Raw genomic sequence first — 17,445 nt, 5'->3', positions numbered from 1 at the left:
GACTATGTTTCATTTATCACCTTCACTGAAGCATTATATAAATATGCATAATCTTTCTTTCTTTACTGAGCTTTTACAGTATAATTTCACAAGTAGATGAAAAATGCTGTATTTAGATTGTTGGCTGAATTCCCAGTTTTGTTTTGTTTTCTGAAATTCAAGAGCATTATAGATTGATTCTTTGTTTTTTTTTATTTTTTGCATATGCTCTGCCTTCTATAGTTAATTTAGAATGTGTCATTTATAATGTTTTAGTTACTAATAGAATCATGGAGTAATCTCAACTTGAGTTCACTATAATCCTATACAGCAATGTTTCTTTTTTCCTATTTGAACATCAGCAAACTGAAGGCCACACAGGATCCAAATGCTGGGTCAGGCAGTATGACTTCAGAGACCTCAGGATCTTAACCCTAACGTTTACCAAAGAATGCAATGATAATAAACGTATATTGACTTTATCCGTAACTGCCTCAATTCATCCAATGACATTTTAAAATACTGACTGAGCATATACTGTTTTTCAAGCATTGCTCCTAGGGATCCAGGTGCTAAGTAAACATGACAAACAAGGTTACTGCACTTCGTCCACTGTTCTAGTTGGAAAAGACAGATAAACAACAGGTAGCCAAATAAATGACATAGTTTAAGAAAGTGCTAAGTGCATTGAAGGACATAAAGTCCTGAGTTGACTGTTGGGTATTCTGTTTGACAGGATAATCAGAGAAGGTTTCTCAGGAAATGTATTCATAGATCTGAAGGTTGAGAAGGTTGAGAAGGCTGAAGGTTGAGAAGAAGCCAGCCATATAAAGATACAGGGAATGAGCATTACAGGCAGGGTAGACAATTAAGTTTAAAGACCTGCACGTGGAAGCAAGATTGGTGTTTTAGAGGAGTTCTAAAAATTTATGATATTATTACTATTATTATTATTATTATTGGCCTACTACTGTTTCAGCTAAGAGAGGTAGTGAGCACTGCTAAAAGAGTTTAAACATCCATTGATACTATAATACCATAAAATCATAAAAACAAACAATATACAATAAATACCAAAACAAGATAACTATATCTCAAATACTGAAAGTGATTTAGATCAGAAAATCTTTTCAGTGGTGACAGAAAGAGAGCCTCTATTGAGAATTCATCTAAAATCCTAAGTAATTTATAGAGTGGATCCTGAGAAGCCCCAAGACTTAAAAGTTAAAGGAGCATGGGGGCAGGGGTGGTGGAGGGTGAGGGAGTGGGAGAGATTTTTTGGGTTTTATGAGTACCCCTTGGGTTAACATTCATTTTCCATTGTGCTTGAGAGATGAGGAGAAATTTAAATACTTTAAACAGGAAAACACTTAAAGAAGCTTTATAAGCACTTATTTTAGCTAAGGTAATGTGCATGTGCTGCTTGTGTTGGGGTGGTTCCTGTGCATTGAAGATAGACCTCAATGCACAGGATGATGTAACTTGAGCCCCATTAAAGAAACCACACACCTGAGCACACAAATGCAGTACAGGACACTCAGATCTGGTTCCATCAACCCATTTACCTTTGTCCTAGCTCTGTCAGAAAGTAATGTACCCTTGTTTTATCCATTCCGTCATCTTTCCCAAAACTCCCCCTTCCCTCATTCATTCTTGATTTCCCTCTTTTCTATTAAAAATAGGAAATTTGGGGTGGTTTTATTTGTATCTTCATTTCTTACCACTGCTAATTTTAAAAACTGCAAAAATAATCCAATAAAAACAAAATAGTAAGAGAATTATAGGCACTACATAACATTTTTGAAAGTAATTTAGAAAATCTTTGCTCTATAATTTTGTGTATGTATTTTTTATTAACCATTTTTTATTGAAACATAATTAATTTACAGCATTGTGTTTCAGGTATACAGCAAAATGATTCAGTTTATCTCTCTATCTGTCTATATGCTTTTTCAGATTCTTTTCCATTATAGGTTATTATAAGACATTGACTATAGTTCCCTGTGCTATACAGCAGGTTCTTGTTGTTTATCTATTTTATATATAGTAGTGTTTATATGTTAATCCCAAACTCCTAATTTATCCCTCCCCCCAACCCCAATCATCCCCTTTGGTAACCATAGATTTGTTTTCTATATCTGTGAGTCTTTTTCTGTTTTGTAAATAAGTTCATTTGTATCATTTTTTAAGATTTCACATATAAGTGGTTTCATACGATATTTGTCTTTCTCTATTTGACTTCACTTAATATGATAATCTCTAGGTCCATTCCTGTTGCTGCAAATGGCATTATTTCGTTCTTTTTTATGGCTGAGTAATATTCCATTGTATATATGTACCACATCTTCTTTATCCATTCATCTATCTATGGACATTTAGGTTGCTTCCATGTCTTGGCTGTTGTAAATAGTGCTACTATGAACATTGGGTTGTGTGTATCTTTTCGAATTAGAGCTTTCATCTTTTGTGGATATATGCCAAGGAGTGGGATTGCAGGATCATATGGTAACTCTACTTTTAGTTTTTTAAGGAACCTCCATCCTCTTTTCCATAGTGGCTGCACCAATTTACATTCCCACCAACAGTGTAGGAGGGTTCCTTTTTCTCCACCCCCTCTCCAGCATTTATTATTTGTAGACTTTTTGATAATGGCCACTTTGACCAGTGTGAGGTGATCCCTCGTTGTAGTTTTGATTTGCATTTTTCTAATAATTAGCAGTGTTGAGCATATAAAAATTTTAAATTACCAAGACTAATTTAAAACTGTCTGTACCTAAAAACATAGCCTAGAATTATATAAAATGAAAATTTTCTTAACCCCCAAGGAAAGAGAGAAATCTCAAAAAACATAGCACAGAATCTTTAATATACCTCATTCAGTATTTGACAGAAATATAAGACTAGAAAACAAGCAAGAACATCCCTATGAAATGATCTTGTCACTTTCTATTAAAGTTTTTTTTACCTTAAAGTCTATTTTCTCCAATAATAATATAGCTACATCAGCTTTCTTTTGTTTAATATCTACATGCTCTTTATTCATATGTTTACTTTCAGTTCTGTATTCTCATATTTTATGTTTGTGCCTTGTAAACAACTTATAGTTGGACTTTTAAATCCAGTCTTACAATATTTTTGTTCTAATTAGTGTATTTATTCCATATATTTAATATCACTAGTCATATTGATTGTATGTTCCCCAATTTAATTTTTGCTATTTGTCCCATCTGTTCTATTTCAATTTTTTCCCTTTTATGTTGTCTTTGAGATTTCTTAATTTTTTGCTTGTTTATTTTTAAAAAATCTCTAGCATACGCTTTCAATTCATTTAGTTGTTGTCATAGTGTGATATTGTAATATATTAAGAAATGTATATTTGGTCTTTAGTCTTTGGCCACTGGTTCCTGACACAGGAGTTCCTAAAACCCTTGGAATTTTCTGAGTGATAGGAGTGTCTTTTGTTCTTTATATTAAGTGCCTTTCAACCATATCTGAGTTTATGCTAATAGGATGACTCTCATGAGTCCCTATAGAGCTTCAGGGGGGCAACTGGTTGTCAGAGGGACCAACCAGGCCTGATCTCTAAGTAGTGGGGGAGGGGCTGGAGATTTAGTTAATCACCAACAGCCAATAATTTAATCAATCATGCCTACATAATGAAATCTCCATAGAAACCCTAAACAGTGGGATTTGAAGAGCTTCTAGTTTGGTGAACTCATTGAGGTGCACACCTGGAGGACGCAAGGAAATTCCATGCCCATACTTTGCCTTATGCATCTCTCTTCCATTTGGCTGTTCCTGAGTTGAATCCTTTATAATAAAGCAGTGATAGTAAGTAAAGAGACGTTCTGAGTTCTGTGATCTGTTATAGCAGATTATTGAACCTGAGGAGGGTACTGTGGGAACCCCTGATTTGTAGCTAATCAATCAGAAGTACCAGAGGCCCGGGACTTGCGACTGGTATCCGAAGTAAGGCATAGTTTTGTGGGTCTGAGCCCCTAAGCTGTGTGGTCTGCCTTAACTCCAATAGTTAGTGTCAGAATTGGACTGAATTGTAGGACACCCACTTTGATGTTCAGAGAGTTGGAGAATTGGTTGTTGGTGTGGGAAAAACCCCACACATTTGGTGACAGAATTATTGTGAGTAAAAACAGTTCATACATAGAAATGAAAACGTCTGTGCAAAACTAATCAAAGTCTAAGGTTAACCAAACTCTAACACTTTCCCCCACCAACCATAAGGATTCTAAAACATTTCATCGTTATTGGCTTCCTCTTGTTTACTGTTATTTTTGTCATGTATCCTAATATCTTCTTAATAAACCCTGGGGACGCACAGTTGTAGCTATGACACTTTCAGGGCATGTTGAGTTGCTGGTTTCCTTCCCTTTCAGCCTGGCACTATGGGTATCTCAACCTAATTTGGGAAGTCACTTCTTAGGCTGCGTGACTTGATCAGGTCTTGGCCTCAGACATCTGTTTCCTTCCACAAGACTCCAAAACTGAAGCCAGCTTCCCCGGAGTGGGTAAATCTTCTTGCCCTAAATCAACTTCAGTGCTACTGTGCCCTACTGGCTTCTGTGGGATCTCCTTTCCCTTTTGTTTTGACATGTCTTTAGTATCTTTGCACATTTTTGATGTTCCTAATAAGTATTCATTTATAATTCAGCAGTGTTAGTTGTTTTCAGCAAGTAGGGGAGGGGCTTAATTTATAAGCCCCTGTCTCCTTCACTGGAATTCAGCTACAAGGAGGAAAGTTCATAATATTTTCTAGGAAGGCCCCAGTTAATCTCTTAAAATAATAATTTAATTATTATTTACTTCATACCTTTAATTCATAACTTTCTCACGTATGCCTGTCTGTTCCTATCATGTGGGGAAGCCCGGTCAGGCCTATCCTTGGAGGTCTTCCTCAGCCATGCATGTCCACAGCAATCCTCTCAGCCCCTCTCACCACTGTGGGTGCTGCTACAGTAGCTCCACAGTGAGGTTAGTAGCATAAGAACAGGGTTCTTTCACACTTCATTGTACACCTACAGCAACTAGAAAAATGCACAGAATAAAAACATCTAATATTGCTCTACAGTAACAGTTTTTTGTACTATACTATGGTTATGATGAAAATAAAATAATCTTTTTGTTTACTATTTACTTCATGTTATAATTTATAGTAATCTTTACTAAACATGAGAATGTTTTACTTTTGTGGGAAAAGTAAAAAGAATGAACAAGTGAAAGTCAGCAAAAAAGCACATTATTATGGCTACAACTCCAGTGTTCATTAGGTTATTTAAGTAGGAAGACTCATTTTAGTTTTGCTGTGAATGTATATGATACTCAAGTATACTGCATTTAAAAGGCTTCACAGTTTGGACATGAAACTGTCAAGTTTGAGTTTGTTCACATCATTCTTGAAGAAGAAAGAACACTTTTAATCCTATTGTTCTGGCGTTTCTTCTTGTCATGATAATTTCATGGAGTCCCTTTATACCCTTTTCTGTGTGTGATTTCTCGCTAACTGAAATAATAGATTATAGTTTGACAAAAGAACATTTTTTAAAAAATCAGGTTTCAGTTCATTTTAAAAGAAAATTGCTTTTATTCCCTCCTTACAAAGGATCTTACGATGTTTGAGGTTAAACAAAATGGCCTAATAGAAAATATAGCAAAAGCACAAGATTTGTAATCGAAGATGTCATACTGAATTTTCAGAATATGACATAAACATTGATTCAGATATCCTCCAAAAATATCTTGTCATATTCACAAAGAAGCAATAGTGGATTTTTTTATTGGTAAGATGTTTACAAAAGGAATTTATATACCTGGCTAAATTGCTTAGTAAAATGTAATGTTAATGTAATTCAAGACCCTTTTCCTTAAGAAATGAATCCTCTGTTTGTATAGCCGAAGTAAAGTCATAAGTTTTGAATTGCAAATTGTAAAGCTGTGTAAGGTTTCATTTAAATGGAATATAAGAGATCAACTAGTCAAAACTCTTGAATTTAAATAAGGGCACATTGCCCCCGACCATTGATAAGCAGAATGATAAAATTAATGGTTTAAATAAAACTTTAAAAAATTGACCATCATTCTTTTATTTGCTTTATTAATGGAAGTATTGCAATGTTATTTACACTTAAGAAAGTTATTTATTTAAAGTGTCTCACCTTTTAGTAATGAAAAGGCACGTATCCAACTTTGGTAGCAGATACTTCCTTCTGTCACAGAAACGATGCATTGTGTTGTTCCTTTATATTTAGCATTTTATATATCAAGCATTTGGAAGAGAATAAACAATTTTAAGATGAACATTTCTGTGTTCAAGTTAAAATATCTCCCCATTTATTTCACTATATAAATATATTTGGAAGAAAGCATCACATTTTTGCTCCCCAGGGCCTCTGTGTATGATTTTTTCAGTTTGTGGACTATACAACCCTAGCAAGCAGTATTCACACTGAAGGCTGGGTGAAGTGGTGGCCTCTGGATCATGCAGAGCACAACCCTTACTCCCTGTTCCCAGAATTATTTTCTGAACATATCTGGATGTATAGTTTCTAGTCATGCTTGGCACATGTGTACCCAATTTATTGAACAGGAATTCATTAGGGGTCTAAAGCAGAATTGCCTTATTTTTCTCCAGGTATAGACTTCAGCCATGCTGCAATAAGGTTCTTCTCTCCTACTCTTAACCTCCCCAAAATTGAATTTATTTAATATTTATGGATTTATTCATATTTTCCATTTTTTTCTTAAGACAGGTTTTTTAAAACTGTATCTTTCTAGAAAAAAAGTGGATTTAAAACTTTTTCTAATTTAATGGTTTAACATAAATCATATTTAATAGTGGTTTTATATAATTCACATCTTCAATTATTCCCTATTAAGTAAGGCAATATATGTACAGTGCTTGGAAAATGTGCTTGGCATGTAGTAAGGGCCATATAAGTCTTAGTTATTTGTATTACTATGTAACTTTAAAAATCTATCTAAGGCATCAACAATTGATAATTAGTCCATTTTATTCTAAATATTTTAATGGTGTTTTCTCTGTTTTATTGAATAATATTTTAAAGTGTTCTCTGTTTTATCTTATTTTCCTTTATTACTTGAATTCTTAAGACTATAATATCCACACCTGAAAAAACTCTCTCTGAAACTATTAAGTAACTCTAACCCACTTCCCAAGACCTTAGGGGGCTTAAAATCTATTCACTTTTCCTTCATTCTTACTATTTTTTTTGGTCCATTATATAGCTCTAGCTTCTTTTAACAACTCTATAGTCAATATTTTTTTAATTGTTTTTATATAACCACAGTTTACAACATATTTGTTCATCTTTCCTGTTTCATCTCAATCATTCCTTTAGGTTTCACTTACCTTATTTCTGAAGAAAGTCCTTTTATGGAAAAATTATTAGTGGTATTATCTTTCAGAGTTTTTATCAAAACATCTATGTATTTTCTCACTCATAAATACTTCCTTAGCTGGCTCTAGACTCTCAAATGATGAGTTGTTTCCTCTCAATGTCTAAAGACATTTTTCTAATGCCTTTTGGTTTCTCTTTTTGCTGCAGAGACATTTACTGTCCACATCAGTTTCTATATTGGTAATGTTTTTCTTTCTGTTTGTTGTGAATAGATCCTCTTGGTTTTGAAGTTCTGCTATTTTACTACAATGCATTAAGATGAGGTTTATTTCTAATTATCATGTTCAAGAGTTATTGTGCTTTTTGAATATGAAGATTCATGTCTTTTATCAAATCTGGAAAATTCTTTGTCATTAACTCTTCAAATATTGCCTCTCTGCTATTTTCTTTTTTTCCTTTTGGAACTCCAAGTAGGTAGAGTTAGAGGTTTTCATGCTTTCTCTCCCACCCTTCTAACTGACTTTGACACATTTCTTATTTCTTCATCTCTCTTTGCCTCCTTCTTTGTAATGTCCTCAGGTTGACATTTAAGTACATAAATTCCTTCTTTACCTGTCTATAATATACTTTTATGATAGTTTATTAGCTATCTTATTTTAAAAATTGCATGTTTCTTTCAGAAGTTACCTGGTTTTCTAATGTGATTTCTCTTTCTTTTTACATCTTATTTTACCTTTTCATATTAAAATGCCTATTAGAATTCCATTAACTGAAGTTTTCAGATGTTCAATCTTGTTTTTCTTCTGCGGATTACCTTACTTGGTGCATTTCCTGTGTACATATTATTTTGGAGTTTTAGTTCTTTTTCCAGAGCCTTGTAAATAGGAGTGTGTAATAGAAATGCAGGAGGATCTGTTTGAGAATATTTCCCACTGTAGCAGACAATCTTTTACTTCTGTTGAAAGGAACCAATTTTTGTGTTAATTTCTCACTCGGAGTTCTCAGAAAGTGCAAGTGGTATTTTCAGGGGATTCATTTTTTTCTACTCAGGATCCTTGTCAAGGTAAACAAGTTTCCTTCTACTCACCCTGGAGTGGTGGAGTAGAAGGAAATTTTTTTTCTGAGACCGTCCTCTGAATGGTGAGGTAGCCTTTCCAAGTGTCCTGGCTTTAAACCATAATCTTAGTTATGACTCTAAATTCCCAGGGACCCCAGCCTATGTGCTTCTCTCTCTGTTTTTCAACTTATTCTTGATTTGGGGGCCTAGATGGCTTCCTTTATTTTCTAGAGAATTCAGTTGTGCATTTAAGAGTACCTTATATATAATATATATTATATGATATACATCTATATATCTATATATTGATATATAGATATATCTTAATAATAAAGTATGAAGGTAAATCTGTTTTCTTCAGGGAATGCTCATGATGGAATGTTAAGTGCAGAAACAAGTTCTAAATATGTATGGTCTCTATTTTGTAATGTTTTGTTTCACTGAACCGAAAAGTGCATGTCCATGGGTCAGGGGATTTGAATGTTTAATAACATTATTTTGATAATTTGCTCCATTTTCTAGAATTCTTAAAATGAGCATGATTATTTTTAATAATAATGAAAACCATTAACTATTGCAAAAATTGTCTCTATTTGAGTGTTTTTCAAGTTTTTGACAATTCAGAATACATCTTTTAGTTTCTTTAATTTCTAGAAATAATTTTATGGCTGTCATAGACTTGTTTATCAACTATCCTAGGTATAATGATATGGTAAGTTGATATTCTCACTGGAAGTCATTTTTATTTTATTTACAATAACTTTGGATTTATGTGCTACATCTCAGGAAAGAATTGAAAAGAACATGAAACAGAAGTTCATTACTTTCTTTGAGTTCTCTGTTTTAGCTTTCTATCTTTTATTCCATGACTTTATTTTCCCCTTTGAATTTTGCATATAATGTGAATGTCATAGAAATATTTCAGCATTTAACTGATATTCATATCAAAATGCATCTTATTTAATTGAAGAAAATTATAAACAACTGTAAAGGACAATAATTATTTTATTTTAAACCAGCTGATGAGATGCAGGGTAATAATAATGTAATAATTTTAGGTTTTTAGATATTCAAATTTTAAATATATGAAAAATTAACTTATAACATTATATATTATATTAGTTTGAATTTTATAATTTAACATGAAATTTCATACTCTTGAAACCACACAATATCCAAATAATTTTCACATAATCATTGCGTCTATAAGATTACTCTTTTGATAATTATATTACTTTAATTACAAAAGAAGCTAATGAGGATTTTATAATGAGAAAATAAAGTCATCTATCTCTGTCCCCTTTCCTAAATGCCCAGTTCTCAAAAAAAAAAACCACATGAGTTTCAATCCTCTTGTGAATCTAAACCCAAACATAATAACCCTCATCCCCAAAACTGAATTTAAATAAAAATTAACTAAAGAAACAAATTACGAATCTTCTTTCCTAGACTGCAAATGTGAAACTTCCTGGGGATGCAATTGCTAGCTAAAATAAATACAGTAAGTCCCCTACATATGAACCTTCAAGTTGTGAACTTACAAAGATGAGAACGTGCGTTTGCATGTCCAATCACGTTAGTTCATGTGTCTGGCATACATTGTCACGTGCGTGCATCCTCTACAAGTGGTTGTGCTTTTGTGTACTTTACAGTACTGAATAGAGTACAGTAGTACAGTATTTTTATTTCAAGCCCAGGATGTCCGGAAGCAAGCATAAACGCAGCCGTGATGTAGCTGGTACTGCTAAGAAGTGCCAGCTGTTGTACTATACTACTGTACTTTTCACGGTACTGTTAGATTAAAAATGTTTTCTTTATTTTTTGTGTTTGTTTTTTATATATTATTTGTGTTAAAAGTATTATAAACCTATTACAGTACAGTACTATATAGCCGATTTGTGTTAGTTGGGTACATAGGCTAACTTTGTTGGACTTACAAACAAATTGGACTTAACTAACGCACTCTCAGAATGGAACTCATTCGTATGTAGGGGACTTACTGTATTTTACTGTTAGAAAAAATTCTCAGGTTTGCCACTTCTTAGTTCTGAGAAAAATAATAGAACCTTCTTCTTAAAGTTATTGTGAAGATTACATGACTTCACTTATGTACATCTTTTATCACTAAGCCAAGCACATAGTAATATATCAATTAGTATTATTGATGCTGTTATTGTTTATTCTGTCATTTTTGTTGTTTATAGAGTGATATAGAGGAACTTTAAAGCAAGTATTGTTGGGTCATCATTTCTTTTTCTTGAAAAATTGCTGTACACTTTGGAAGAGTATGTGACATAACTTTTACTCTATTCATTCAAGTATTTAAGGGATTCCAAGAATATCTCTACACAAGTACCTTTTTCCTTGTCTCACTATAAATGGCAGTGCAGGCTGTACTAAGCAGGCACTTGGGGAAAAGGGGACTAGTTACTGTATGCTGCACTTTTCCATCTCATAGGGCACAGAGAACTCAGAGTAAATCTGGCTGGTCAAACAGCAGATAATCAAATCTGTTAAAAGTCAGGGAAAACATATGTAGTAATTTTACTAACTATAATTTTAGCTAAAGCATGACCTCAGGACGATTAAGCTCTAAGACTTTTTTCAAAAGCATAGACATTCTTTAATTTATCAAGTTGCAAATAAATTTACTTCCTGTTATTTAAAAAGAACATTAAACTGGTCTTGAATACATAATAGTTACTTTCTAAGATGCAATAAAGTCTGTCATATCCAGGAATAAATCAAATTATATGTAATTGATATAACACTGCCTAAATGTATTCCCACTGGGAAATATTTCTCACTATGTATTTGAGATTGAAAATACGTAGCACATAGCAAATGTGGTAGTGTGAAGGTAGTATTTTTGAAATAATAAATATAAAATAGCGTTGTATAATGTGACACATGGATTTTTCTATTTTTTAAAATAAATCTCTAAAACTATGCATTTAATATAGTTCCTATGTTTGGAAATATTTATATTGAAGGAATTAAATAACAGGTATACATTTTTAGGAGATATGGCTGCTGTCTGGTAAGATTATTTGTGGACCAAGGGACAATAATAATTGCCATCAATAATTCATATATATATACATATGTTGTTTCTCAGCATGGTAGGAATTTTAAAACCTTCCAAAAATGTGGAAAATGAAAATATATCATTATAGCTAAATTGAATACAAGCTTGGAATTTATTTGTTCTGCTTGTTAAGGGCCTGAGCTTAGAGGAAATTTCTGCCCATGAAAAGAGTTCATTTAGAGATTAGGGAGAGCGCAGTGGTGGCCTGGTTTTCCAGGAGTCGGCTCGAGGATCATGTGTATGAATGTCCTTAACTTGTACTGTGGAGGTAGAGAAATCCAGTCTCCTCCTCCTTCCATTCAGTACCTATATCATGAGACTATAAAAATTTGCTTTTTACAAGATAAGAAATAGGAAAGTGTATTTGCCTCTACCATCTCTTCCTGGCTGTAAAAATAATGATGTTTTTGAGGACCAACTACTTTGCTAGCATTTTTCCTGTCTTATGTTCGACTCTCATAGTTTTTCCCAGGAGAAAAATTTCAACTTTTCCCAGGAAAAAAAAAATTCTATTCGTCAATTTTATAAATTAGGAAACTGAAACACCCAGAGGATAATTAAGTGATGCAGGATCTGAGAGCCAGGATTTGCACCTGGTCCAGGATGGCTTCTCCAGGACCAACAAATGCACTCAGACTCTTTCAGGAAAGACGAAAGGGACAGAGAAGTTATGTCCACGCTGTTTAAGAACCCACTCCAGAAGCTGCAGGGCTCACTTTAGATTCTATCCCGCGAGCCAGAGGTTGGTGATGAGGTCACACTGAATCATAATGGAGACTGGAAAATACAGTCTTTATTCAGGAAGACTGTGTTCACCTAAATGTTTTATCTATAAAAGGAGGGAAAGCAGATTTTGGTGGACAACTCTGTAACAAATGATAAATTTCCATCAAATTGTTCCATTTGAAAATTGTTCTTATTCTTTTGTAACTTCATCAATGGAATCTGTCACTGAGAAAACTTTCAAATTGAAGACTCAATAGTTTACATTTCCAATTGCTAGGTTTTCCTTAAAATTTAACTCCAGGAATGATCTTCTGATTTGGATTAGTGAGGAGTCACCCAAACATAAGAAGAAGAAGCATACAATATTCACCCATTGAATTATTGCAAAATGAACCTTATATTAACAAGCAAACAAAACATTGAATTCATTTTGTATCTTGTACTGGGAAATTGAAAATTTTCATGACCAATTTAAAATTTCAGCATTTGAGGCAGTAGTGTTCAGGGGGGTTTTGAAAGGTAAAAATAGGATTTTAATTCTCACTTTTCCACAACTTAGGACTTAGATTTCTTATTTGTAAAATATACCTAATAATAAATGCTTCGTAGAGTGTTAAACTCAGTAAGGGGTATGTACTCATGTGTGTGTGTATCTACATGCATATGATTTCCTTTTTACAAAAACCATTTAGTAGTCATAGTTTGTATACGACTTAGGAACTTGATATTTTTTACTAAATTATGTATTGTGAGCACTTTTTCATATATAAAAACATGCATCTACACTTGTACTCTTAATTGATTTGTGGTATCACATTCTGTTGATCTCTTAGTACAAAATTGATAAAGTACATAGGGATTAGAAAGAGAGAAAACATTTTGCATTATTCACAGGTGACACGCCTTTTACATTAAATTGATGAACATTTGAAATAAACTATTTGAATTAATAAGAAACTTTGGTAGGTGGCCTGGGTTTTTACATTTTTCTGGTAAACATTTAATAAACCTACATGTGTGCTTGAGATACATCAGTGAGTATAATTAATATCCTTGCCCTGTTGGAGTTTACATTCCAGCAGAGAGTGTAGGCAATGAGAAATAGTAAATATAATAAATACATTACATAATGTGTTAGAAGGTGATAACTGCTATGGAAAAAAATAAGGCAAAGTCAGAAGATTTAAATATGCTTGCAAGAGGTAGAGTTTTCAGTTTTAAATACAGTGTTCTAAGTAAGCATCTATGAGAAAGGGACATTTGGGCAAAGGCATGTAAAAAAGATATGAGACATGGCCAAACAGATTTCTAGGAAAAGGGCACTGCAAGGAGAGGAAACAGTCAGTGCAAAGGTCCTGAGGTGACTGAGTGCCTATCTTAATTGAGGAGCAGCAAGGATGCCTGTGTGGCTGGAAGACATGAAAGGAGGGAGAAAGAGGCAAGACGTGCTTGAAGACTAATGGGAAGCTGAGTTCTCTAAGGGGCATTGTTGGGACTTTCGGTGTTTACTATGAAAAGAATGGGGAACCACTGAGGGTTTCTGAGCAGAGGAGGGCCATGATATGATTTATGTTTCCAAAGGATGCTCTGGCTGCAGAATTGTGAGTAGACCACAGAGGGTAATCATGTATGCTGAGACCATGGCAGTAACCCAGGGGAAGTGTGATGATGGCTCTGATGACAGTGGTAATGGGAGGTAGGGAAACGTTGTCTGATAGATTTTGTGGATAGATACAGTTGGATTAGATAGAGTAAAAGTGTGGAATTTTACTTATGGTGATTTAATTTTTTTCCAGTGAAGCAAAAAGTAAGGCTTACAGCTTAGAAGAAAGATGGTGAAAGAGATGATCAAAGTTTGAAGAACTAATAGAAAAGTGAAACAGTCATCTAGAAGAAAGAGTGATTGGACTCTTCCCAATATGCTTGCATCAAAGCAATCCTTGTGGGCCTAGTTGAAATTAATAGTCATAAATTCAAAGTAAAACTAGAGACATCATTTTTTGTTTTTTTGTTTTTCCAGCCACATTAGTTGAAAAGAGACAAGCCCAGAGAGGCAAAGAGTTAGATTTTACCAAGGCTGTGTTTTTCTCCAAGTGAATGTGACAGCAAGAGAGAGGCCAGAGAATTGAGATCACATACAAGGGAGTGATTAAGAGTTTGCCCCCATGGAATTTTGTACTGACAAAAGAGGACAGAGGGGCAACATCTGGGCGAAATAAAATGTCAAAATGGGAGGATGCATGTGTGGGAATCCTAGTGAAGAATTAGAGAATGTGAGAGTTGCATATGGGGGAAAGCAAACTGAAAAGGTATGAGGCAGAGAGGTGCCTTCAATTAACAGAGAAGTCACAGATATTGGTAATAACTAGATCTAGAGTGAGATTATGGAGATAAGTTGTTGGGTTAAGACAAAGACAAAAATCTTTGGGATAGAGAAGTTCAAAGAACTAAGCGCACAAGTTTATTGAAGGATTGTTTGGATGTGTGTTAAAATAATAGAGTTCATATGGAAATCAAGGAGTTAGGAGCCAAGCCATAGAAAAATGAATGACTGACCCAAGAATGGGTGGATAACACCAAAAATGGAAGTAGGGAGTAACAGAGTCTATTGACATTAGAGTTCTAACGGGGGTTTCACGTAGGCAGGAGGGAGAATGATCTGGAACTGGTAAAGAGGAGTGTCAGGGGACCACTCATCTATACATCTCTGAGTGCAAGGAGCAGAGGTTCCACTCACCTAAACACTCGCAGGTACAGGGAACTTCCCTGGTGGTCCAGTGGTTAAGGCGGAGTCTAAGGTCCCACATGCCTCGAGGCAAAAAAAAGAAAAAAGAACATAAAACAGAAGCAATATTGTAACAAATTCAATAAAGGCTTTAAAAATGGTCCACATCAAAAAAAAAAAAAAAAAAAAAAAAGGAAAGAAACTTTGGAAAAAACCAAACACTCAGTGGTACATACAAGGGCTGTGGGAGAGGAACTTCATGGGCTGCAGGGGCAGCAGTGTCCTTCGAGGAGCCAGATTTCTGTTAGTTCAAGAAATTCAACACATGTTTGGAGAAGAGAGTCAGGGTATAGGAGATTTTGCTGATAATGGACCATTAACACCAGAGTACACAGTGGAAGATTCCAGCATTTAGAGGGAAGTTGATAATGGAACAGAATAATGGATTTGGAGAGTCTTATGAGGTTTAGAGGTTGTTAGATTAGGTGAGATTTGGAAGTCTGGGGCTCCTCGTGATTATTGCTGTATTAGTTCCCCAGGGCTGCCTTAAAGCACCAAAAATTGGTGGCTTGAAACAACAGAAATTCATTGACTAGACAGTTCTGGAGGCTAGAAATCTGGAATCAGAGTGTCATCAAGGCCAGGCTCTTTCTGATGGCCCTGGGGCAGAATCCTTCCTCACCTCTTCTAGCTTTTGGTGTATGCTGGTAATCGTTAGCATTCCTTTGTTTCTAGATACATCAATCAGATCCCACGGTCATCTTCTCCCTGTGTCTTTACATTATCTTTCCTCTGTGTGTCTCTCTGTCCCAATTTCCCCTTTTCATAAGGACAACCTTCATGTTGGATTAGGGCCTACCCTAATGACCGCATTTTAACTTGAATACAATGTAGAGACGCTATTGCCAAGTGAAGTCACATTCTGAGGCACTGGGGGTTTTCAACATATCGTTTTGGGAGGACACATATCAATATACACAATGACATAAAGAGGAAGGAAGAGCATAAAATTAGTTGTGGTGGACTTAAAGTAAATAGAACTGGCCAGATTGGGAGATAAGAGACAGGGAGGACAGGGTGGGGTGGGTGACTAGAGCTCTTTTTTCACCCATTTGATAGAGCAAAGGAGATTTCAAAAGGCAAGTACTTATTCCTAGCCTGTAAGAGTCCCCTTTGCCTATAACTGGAAAAGCCCTGAGTTACTCCTAGCAGACTATTTCTTGGCAATTTCCAACAAATTTTAAGAAATGTTCTTAAGTAGAACATTCTCCTTTGAGTTATTTATGTGCTAAACAATCACAGATTGACTTTGATCAGCTCTTCAAATTCACTTTCACTAAGCTCTAAAATTGAGTGTGGCATATCAAATGCCAGCAGATTAAAAAGAATCTTTTTCCATTAGTTTAATTAGTTCCTCTATTTATCTAACCTGAAGTAATGACTTCTTTAATTTCATGTGCATTGCTGTTGCTCATTAGAGCAGTGAATTTCTGCAACAGGGAAAATGAAGGATTCTAGGCAGATACAACTGATTGAACTGAAATCCAGGTAAGCCTGATATATTTCAGAAATGGGAAAGCCACCCACCGGTTCTCTGGGATGCAAAATGCTGTGATAAAGGTACATCCTAAATCAGTCATTTCTAATACCTTTCATGTAGGGGTTATTTTTTATTACTTTGTACATGTACTTCTGCATGTTCAGGGCTGAGGGTTGGCATTAAATAAAGAAGTGGATTGAAGGTTCTCAAACTCAGTCTTGTGAACATTTATGGAGGGAATAATTTTCGTTGTCAGGAATGAGGGAGGTTCACATGCTGATAAGGCAATTTCTTCTTAATAATTTTTATATTCCTATTTCAAAATAAATATATTTAAACTGATAAAGAGGTTAAGTATGTGAATTAGAGTATTAAGTAAACATCATGTTAGAAATATAACTTTAAAACACTTGTCCATGTTACCACTTTCTTTTACAGTTATCTTATACTCTAATTAAAAAAAAACCCAAAATTACGAATTCAGGGTCAAAGGTGGAAATTCCTTTTAAACTCTTTCCGCTCTGGTCACATTTACTCGCTAAAACAAAGAGACCTTTTGCAAATAATTTGGCATTTATCCCCACAAATCCTTTATTAGTGGACTTAGATATAAAATGTGTATACCGCAAAACATCCTCACATAAAATGAAATTCAAATTCAAATAAAATCTGTTTTTTATTGTGCTGATTGCTTTCTTCTCTTGACAATGTCTTGGAGAACTTGTCACATCAGTACTTACAGTTCTACCTTATTTTTTTAAAATTGTTTAAGAGCATTTGTTTCTGTGGAGGTTTATTTAACCAGATCCCAATGATAGGTTTTTCACTAGTTTTCATTAGGGCATGTAATATTATAATGACCTACCTAGTACATTCCTCGTTTAAGTTTACATTTGTTTCCCAAAGTCTGAGGAAGAAAAATGAATTGTTGGTTCCCATGAAATAAATATTTACATT

The sequence above is a fragment of the Physeter macrocephalus genome, chromosome 20, assembly GCF_002837175.3.
Source record: "Physeter macrocephalus isolate SW-GA chromosome 20, ASM283717v5, whole genome shotgun sequence".
NCBI classification, from domain to species: domain Eukaryota; kingdom Metazoa; phylum Chordata; class Mammalia; order Artiodactyla; family Physeteridae; genus Physeter; species Physeter macrocephalus.
The sequence above is the reverse complement of the archived record's forward strand: the minus strand, read 5'-3'. Positions refer to the sequence as shown.